Source organism: Macrobrachium rosenbergii, chromosome 49 (assembly GCF_040412425.1).
Source record: "Macrobrachium rosenbergii isolate ZJJX-2024 chromosome 49, ASM4041242v1, whole genome shotgun sequence".
Taxonomy (NCBI): Eukaryota; Metazoa; Arthropoda; class Malacostraca; order Decapoda; family Palaemonidae; genus Macrobrachium; species Macrobrachium rosenbergii.
The window spans coordinates 18,574,600-18,583,605 of record NC_089789.1 but is presented as its reverse complement, the minus strand read 5'-3'; the positions used below and the strand labels follow the sequence as shown (position 1 = coordinate 18,583,605).

Sequence of the window (9,006 nt, the reverse complement as noted above, 5' to 3'; positions counted from 1 at the left end):
TTTTTACTTTTCTGGTTTTGTCGTTACGCAAAGCTCACCTGTAGCCGTTTAGGATTTTCCTGAGCTTAGTTTTACAACCAATATTTGGTCTCTTGTTTACTTGTATGGATGCCCGTTGTTACTCATTGTTGGCTACATTTAATTAAAAAAATCCAGTTATACTTAATATCCTATAATTATAACATATCGTTACAATTATTTGGTGGAAAATGAATACGGCCACCGTGAATATCATTAAGGTTTTACCGTGGTAATATTCTTTCATATCATTATCGGGTACTTTTCCAGGGCACAGAATTAACTGACTTTCATAACTCACAGGATTGGACCGTTAGTTCATTTTCTGAATAAAATCGATATTTAATGAAATTCGGTTATTCAAAACTTTAATGACAATGAATTGTAAAAGATCATGATACTATCAAAACTCCCTTAATTGACTGGTTCCCAAAAGTGACATTCGCAGCTGAATGAAGCTTGGGCATTAAAAAAAAAAAAAGTGTCCAAGTGCATTCGAAGCTCATGGAGTCTATATGCCAACTATCCGTTGTTCACATCAACGTGGCCGCTTATGTGAAGAGAACTTTGGCGTACATTTTTACTTTGATATATGTCACAGTCCAACATTGAGTTTAATTTAGTTTCTATAATACTCATCACCCCAAAAAACCCGTTATAGCAGGTTTTAAAGATGTTAACACCACACAGTCGGGATTGTTGCATTTGATATGGACACAGAAGTCGAACATACTTCACCGTTTATCCGACCTTCGTATAAATTACCGATTTATATGTGATGTACAGTACAACAGAATTTTCAGGAATAGAACTGAATAGCGTTTTGTAGGGCCATAATTTTGAAGGCCTATAACACTTCTGGTGCGACTGAAAACCCAACAACCCAACTGCCTACCCCATCACGCAAAGGTTTACCGTGAATACAGCAGTACTGGTCAGTAAAGAGAACACAGACTTATTAAATTCACATGATGGGGATTTGTAGCCATCAGTATAAACTGCTTAGTTTGGTCCTTTGTCTCGAATGTTTCCTTCTTGAATTTCAAAAGTATGTACATAAACTCTCCATAAATAGTACCATTGCTTACAAAGTTGGACTTTCCGCGCAGTCCAAGGAGGAGGAAGTCTGGTACTGGAGGAATTCTGATCCGTTGTTCATTCATTTAAGCCTATTAGCTATAATTAAGAGGAATGGCGAATGTGGTAGGAAGTGTTTTTGCTCAATAACATCATAAGAAAACCAAGTGCCTGTAACCTTTCTGTCACATTGTAAGCACAATGGGTCTTATTGCTTTTAACTTAAGTCTATGTATTCTAGCTAACCTACAAAAGCACACTTGCAGAATCTCAGGCTTTCACTCTGAATGGTCGTGAAATTCGATGCCGAGTTTCACTGTTCCAAATTATTTGGTCTATTGTTTTGAATTGCGACAATACTGTTAATTGTCAGTAACTTCAGATTGTACGTGTTATACCTAGGAACATTGTTTGGGTGATGACGTGATTAAAAAATTTTCGGTTCTGTGTAACATCTTTACAGCACATAACAGTTTCTAACACCTTTACAGCACACAACAGTTTTCGTTTGTCAGCAAACAGAATTGGAATCCTGCTGATGGAGGTCACACGCCAACTTAAGTTATGGCCAAATTGAGTTAACCATTTTGTAATTACATTATTTCCCAAGAAGCAGCAGTGTTCTGCGAGAAACAACCGAGAATACATCAAGAGTAACCTCGGTTTTTAAGTTATTTTTATGAGTACTGGTAAGTATGTGTCTAAGGGTATTGGTATTGTATAAAGCATTCAAACTAGCAATATTTCCGCGTGGTATCAGACGCCTTTTGAATATCGAAAACAGCTGTGGTTATATGCTCAAGATCAGAGTTTGTAATTAAGTTCAGTAAGGCCAGTGAATCTAATGCTACTCGATATTTCTGGGAAACGATGTCATGAAACAGTGGGTTATACCAAGCTACTCTGGCCATTAATAATTACTCATGAACTATGCCTTAGCAGCTGATAAGATGTCAGTCTAATGGCCCTTCCACACGAGGGGGAAAGACACGACGCGCACTCGGATTTGCCCGTAAAAATTCTCTTTTAAACAGTGTTACCAGATCCAACAGTCTAAGGCAAGCGGTCTACAACGTCATCTACTCTCGTGAATGCCATCCAGCCACAAAATTTAGTGTCTGCCCGCCGTGCATTTACCCCTCGTGTAGAAGAGGCTTAAGGCTGTCACAGCCAAGTCTAACTTAAAGCACAGGGATGATAATGGTAACGACAAATCTTAAACGAAAAGTTTCTTCCGTCTTCTGATGACAGCAAAACTTTACTGCTATTGCGATGTCATTGGCAATATTTATATCCTCAGTATTTCGAGTTACTATAAAATATCTTGCCTTACTTTCGGTATCACTAAGTATCACTTTAGTGCCTGTCTACATTTTTTGCAGACAGCAGTTTCAAAATCTCTCAAGTTAGCAATGATTAGTACCATAACCATAGTTTCTACAAGATTTACAAATTTATAAAAAAAAATCGATATACTGTATATACTGAAAAATTAAAGACGCGAGCTGTTAGTGTAATCAAAAGCAGTCGTAATTTCTAGATAAGAGCTTTACTACATTTCGATTATCTGGGAATAGTGTGTCCTGGATTTCTAGATAAGATCTTTACTACATTTCGATTATGTGGGAGTGAGTGTGGACTGGATTTTTGGAATATAGGCTGAAAAGTCAAGGACAGACAACTTCAGCCATTCAGCGCTAGGATGAGTATTTAACTAGCAAAACTTCGGCCAATCTAGCGAAATACGTTTATTTTTTTTTGAAGGGTATACGTCAAACGTACGGCGCACATTGCTTCAGGATGTTAAACATTCTGGCATCTCTTTCTAAATTTTACAAAGACCTAACTACTGTTCGTCTGATTTATGGATTTTAGGCCATCAAGCCCAGCACAGGGGCATCGTTCGATCACTCACAGCATGTTGGTTTAAGTGCACATCTTTCTCAAGCAATAGTGGCCCCCCTTCATGTTGATTTTAATGGCTGTTTATTCTGCAGAATAATTGTCTTACATATTGTCACGTCACCTAACCGAAATATTTTTTTCTATTCCGAGGTGCCAGACCAAGCTAAATGGGTATCTTTTAGCTTCAAAAACCTAACCTTTACTCAAATTACTTCAAAAGATTTCATGGAAGCTTTCTAGAAATTAAAGAACATTCTCCAGGGTCTCTGTAGGATTTTATTTACTCCTGGTAAAAGTGGCACAAACTAGGGTTCTTAAGCTTCCCAGCCATGCTTAATCTTTCAAAGGCAGTAACCACCCAATTTCAAGTAAATATAAAGAGAGGAAATATATAAATCTTTTAAACACTCCCAAGTCTTTTTTAAAGAGAATCTACATAATCCTATAAAAATTCTTCCTAATCACAAAGACATTTTTAAAGTGCTGATACAGTTCTGTGATCAACAAAACTTTCTTCCCACAATGATTTCATGCTTCACTTTATATATTTTACTATAATTCATGTCGGAATTGCTAAACATCACTATGAATCACTATAGCTTCATTATTAAACATCAGAGAAATGTCCTTGCCTAGAAATACATTTTATTTATGGATTGAAATAAGCAAATAAATTTTATTTATGGACTGAAATAAGCACCTGACTAATGCTCCCAGAAGTAAATTTTATTTATGGATTGAAAATAAGAACCCGAGTGATAATATAGTACTTCGTAACATATGGGGCATAATTCCTTCCCAGCATTGGCTCCTCTTACTTTGCACGCACGATTTTCTGTATTTCTTGACCACTTTCTCTTTCTTAACCACACTGCAGTCACTGGAATAATAAAAACAGACCAAAAACCATTCTCTATATCGCGTATACAATACAAGCATGCCTATCCAAAATGTATAGGAAAAACTATTCCTACGTCACCAAACCCCATTAAGGATTTTTCTTTATATTGTTTAAAAAAAGGGAGTCAACAAAGTATACAAGTTGTTTAGAAGTTTACATGGCATGAACTCTAATGAAAGTGGACCGGGAATAAATTTAGAAAATGAGTTTTATGTCTGTTATTACCTACAACTGCTCAAGTTCGGCATTTTAAAGGTTCAAAATACTACTGAAAAGGAAAAAATAATCACACTTGCAAGAGATCTAAACAAAAAGAACAAAATATCGTAAAAATCACAAGTTTATCTCATGTTATTGAAGCCAGTACAAGTTGAACAGTATTCACAATGACCAGAACTCTTTTTATAATGAAATAACTACTTGCTTAGTTAATATAGACAGTAAGGTCAAACATTAGAAAATTACGAATAAAATGCTATTGGGAAAAAAAGTATATCTTAGTTTAACCAGACCACTGAGCTGATTAACAGCTCTCCTAGGGCTGGTACGGATTAGATTTATTTTATGTGGCTAGGAACCAACTGGTTACCTAGCAACGGGACCTACAGCTTATTGTGGAATCCGAACCACATTATGACGAGAAATGAATTTCTACCATCAGAAATAAATTTCTCTAATTCTTCATTGGCTGGTCGGAAAGTCGAACACTGGGCCAACAGCGTGCTAGCCGAGAGCTCTACCCCCCACAGTGAAGAATACTTTTAGGAGTTAAATATATGAGTGAGAAATATAATTATGACAACTTGAAACAGAGCTTCAAAAATTCTGTAACCGATTGATTCACTATGAATGACTTAGTAGAATACACAGAATTTAACAAATTCTTTAAATATAACGCATAGCAATCAGTATCTCAACTATTACTAATGGTAAAAACTATAAAAATAAAAATAAAATATCCAAATAAAATTAAATAACTTTAAAGCACAACCCTATCAATCCTAATTACAGTAGTTTAAATGAAACAAAAAGCAGTGCTAATTTATCTATTCATTATTTAATGACAGAATCTTAAATTGAAGATATACCGATAAACACTACACCATTACCTAAAACTAATGTGCAAATGAAGAAACTCTACTTTACAGCCTAACAACTTCGGGAATTACCATTAACCCCAAAATGGGGTTTTGAAGTAATATTTATTGCTTTAAATAAACCATCGTATACATTACCCTTCACTCTTTTTGCATCGGGTAGACCTTTTGCAAGCACTTAATGCATTTTGAGATTATCCTTCCATTCACAGAATTCTGAATGTGAATAATGGATGTCGTTAAAGTGAACAATTGACCGAGTATTACTAACCACCAAAAGTCTGTTTTAAGCGGATAATCCCTGCCTAAATTGACTCGTCAAGCAAAGTTTCTATTAAAAGTGGGTAATCTCCACAAGGATTAAATTTATATATAGAGTAACCTCTCCGGTAAAGCATATACTATTCACGATTTATAAATTCCACGAAAAATGTTTTAACCTACGCCAACCTACTCAAGTAACAAAAGAAACTGCAATAGTTCTTGGTATAGGCCTAAACAGTGGGTACAGGAAGGAGCTGCAGGTGCGATGCCAACACCTTAAAATAGAGCTTACAGTGCACCATGTAAGGTACACTGATTACACTATACCCCCTTTAAAAATCAACTTGCTAACATAAAGGTAATTAACTGCTTTATCCACGACATGGAAATATTAATACCTCGAAATGATTTCCCTAGATACTGTGACAACATGCTTAACTAATAAGCCTAGAAACTCAGCTATTTAGCTTTCAGACTAATCAGAATGTGAAAAATTCGCTACCATGTGAAAAAAAAAAATCCAGCACATCAGTAAAAGAAAATGAGAACTTCGACTTTCAGAAACCGGTATTTGCTAATAAAACTAATAAATCTATCAAGAAATGCTTGGGGAATCTTTAATTAGCTACCTGTTAAGATGTAAATCACATATTCGATAGTAGGCTTTGGATTAAACTAAATATTTTATATTAACACTCGCCAGTCAACTAGCGAGTAAACTTTGACCAATTAAGTTCTACAGTTAACCTAAGACAACTCTCCAACCTGAAAAAATAATATTCGCTATAGATTAAAAAAAATTTACCTAGAGTTCTCAATGTACGTAGCAAATTACCTGACAATTACCCCCTGAAAGAAAACATTGGCAGACTGTTGAAACCCTTACGGAAATACATAGCAAGCTTTACAGCCTATTATGTGATTCCATGAGGGGTGGAGGTTTAAAAAAAAAAAAAAGTTGGTTGGTTGGTTGGTGCGAAAAATGCAAAAGCCTAGACTCACCAATGGCAGGGTTTTCGGAAACCATGCAGTTACAATGTGAAGGGTCGTTATGGTACTTCGAGGTGGTAGGTAACAAACGTGACCCATATAATTATTCCTCATGGAGAAATATCACGTCCTGGAATATATGCGACATTATAAATAAAAAAAATTTCATGCCTACCTAAATCAACCTCGAATTGTCTAATATTGATTTACTCTGAATTCCTTGGTTTTTAATGGAATTTGCACATCTCACTGGTCTAATTACACATTACGTACCTTATTAGGCTATTAAGTATTAATTCAAAGTAGGAGACCATGAATATACGAAACAAGCCAATAGGGGAAACAAATCTTACTTTAAAGCAAGTTTGCAAGAAGCAGTGCCATATTTGATAAACAAAATCACGTTTATGCGGATGCCAAAGCGCTTTTGAGTAGTAACCAATATACTGCATCAATATTGGCAACAGTGATACTGGAAAGAAGGCAGCTCCAATATAAAAATAAATTTAAGAAACTGCTTGTGCTAGGCAGTGCAGCAACCCTCATTCCTGATCTAGTTGTAATCAAGTTGCACCAATTAACTGGAATCAGTAAAGCTTGGATAAGTAGGAAAAAACTAAGAACACCAACATACAACAATGGGATAGGCGAAAAATGACTAATCAAAAATACAAATAAGGAAATACTTACCAAAACAAAGGATGGTGATTTATCGTGATTAAGCTGGCTTTTAGCTTACACGGATCCTGACCATATGGCCATTGCGGTAAAGTGTTGTCGCAGACCTCTGGTTTCAACCTACCAAACAGACAGTCAGAGATACCTAGCAGTCGTATATTTCTTGAAGTCCTTCCACCGGTATAAGAGAGTCAACTGGACACATGGTCAGAAATCAACTTTGATAACTTGCTTGCGTCCTCTGGTTTCTATCAACCCAACACGGACGATCTGCACTCGTACACTTCTGTACTTCCTTCTACCAATACAATATCCAGTCAGAAATAAACTTGTAAAAACTATCACGAAAGAACCAATACTAACTTATTAGAAGTGTAACCCCGACCGAACGTCGTCAGCACACACTCTCACAAAGAAACAAGAAGCAAGTGCGGCCTGAGGCGATAACAGCTTAAAAGCGTCGAGTGATTGTTAGTTAAGGATTCCCTTGTTAAAGGAGACGGCATAGCTCGCTATGTATTGACGATGTACTCAAGAAGATACTTTGCCGTTAATATTATTATTAGTAGTAGTAGTAAAATAATACCTGACAGTAATGTTCTTACCTTAAATAGAATAACAGCCTATGCTGTTCAAATAACAAATGCCTGTTACTTAAATTTTCATGGCAACTGATAAGCAAGGAAATTTCTTCTTTACGAAGATTTTTTTGTTTATTTCCTTCTCTGGTTTGTTATTATCACTATCCATGGCAAAAGCATTCTTTCTCATAATGCCGAATCATGGGCGAACCTGCTTGCATGACATCACAACATTCACCGTGGTGCTACTTCGGCTTATTATCTACATGGAAAAAAATATCTACACCGTACAAATTTTAAACCACCGTATGGTAAATGTAAAGTAGACGTTCGAACGAAGATATCGTTTATTAATATAATAATTTGTCGACCAGACAATATAGAAATGGTTGTATATAATACTTTGATCCCCGCTGGGTTAGTACCAAACACGGCGTCCCAAGGAGCTTCCGCCATATTTAGTACTAGCACCTGGGAGGTGATGCGTAGATAATAGACCAAAGTAGTACCTTCACCATTTTATACAGCTAAAAAGAAGGCTCATCAACAGCGTGCCAAACCCCTCCTCAGCTAACCAACTATTTCTAGTGTTAGCTTACATCCTATTTATAACTCATTTTACCAACCTTTCCCATTCTTCCTACATGAACAAGCTATTTCAAAATAAACATCATTTCACCTAATCTGTTACCACCTGTTTTATGTATTCCCACATTTTTCACTCTTTTAGTTCTTCATAATGACACATATGCAAACAGTTCGTCTCAACAGCTTCAGCCGTTTTTGGTTTTCTGTAAAAGAAAACTGTTGCGCCGGCTTTGTTTGTCCGTTCGCACTTTAGTCTGTCCGCCCTCAGATCTTTAAAACTAATGAGGCTACAGGGCTGCAAATTGGTATGTTGATCATCCACCCTCCAATCATCAAACATACCAAATTACAGCCTTCTAGCCTCAGTAGTTTTTATTTTATTTAAGGTTAAGACTAGCCATACTCGTGCTTCTGGCAACGATATAGGATAGGCCACCACCGGGCCGTGGTTAAATTTCATGACCGCGGCTCAGACAGCATTATACCGAGACCACCGAAAGATAGCTCTATTTTCCGTGGCTTTGTTATACCATGTACAGAAAACTATTGCGCCGAAGAAACTTAGGCCCATTTTTTATTTGTTCTATTTGCATTCAACATCCAAACTTTACTACATACAAAAGAGTTGGAAGAACAGCCCATTTTTGTATTGTCTTGCATAAAGTTTCCTGTGAGTCACCTCATCTCTCAATCGTCATCCTAGTTAGAGGAATTTATTTCTGGTGATAGAAATTCATTTCTCGCTACAATGTGGTTTGGATTCCACAATAAGCTGTAGGCCCCGTTGCTAAGTTACCAATTGGTTCTTAGCCACGTAAAATAAGTCTAATCCTTCGGGCCAGCCCTAGGAGAGCTGTTAATCAGCTCAGTGGTCTGGTAAAACTAAGGTATACTTAACTTATTTCTG

General features: G+C 36.5%; 1 long non-coding RNA gene across 2 annotated transcripts in view; it reads right to left on the bottom strand.

Moving 5' to 3' along the window:
• Window positions 1–7,325, bottom strand: part of LOC136832134 (uncharacterized) — a 13,936-nt gene extending 6,611 nt beyond the window's left edge. Inside the window, exons 1-3 of one of the 2 annotated variants that reach the window (XR_010851086.1) lie at window positions 6,943–7,325; window positions 6,265–6,382; window positions 2,344–3,880 (exon numbers count right to left, since the gene is read on the bottom strand). This is a non-coding gene — a long non-coding RNA (uncharacterized lncRNA). Of the gene's footprint in view, window positions 1–2,343; window positions 3,881–6,264; window positions 6,383–6,942 lie in introns of those variants that run through there. The other variant, XR_010851087.1, reaches the window with a different exon arrangement.
• Between the last annotated feature and the right edge of the window lie 1,681 nt (window positions 7,326–9,006).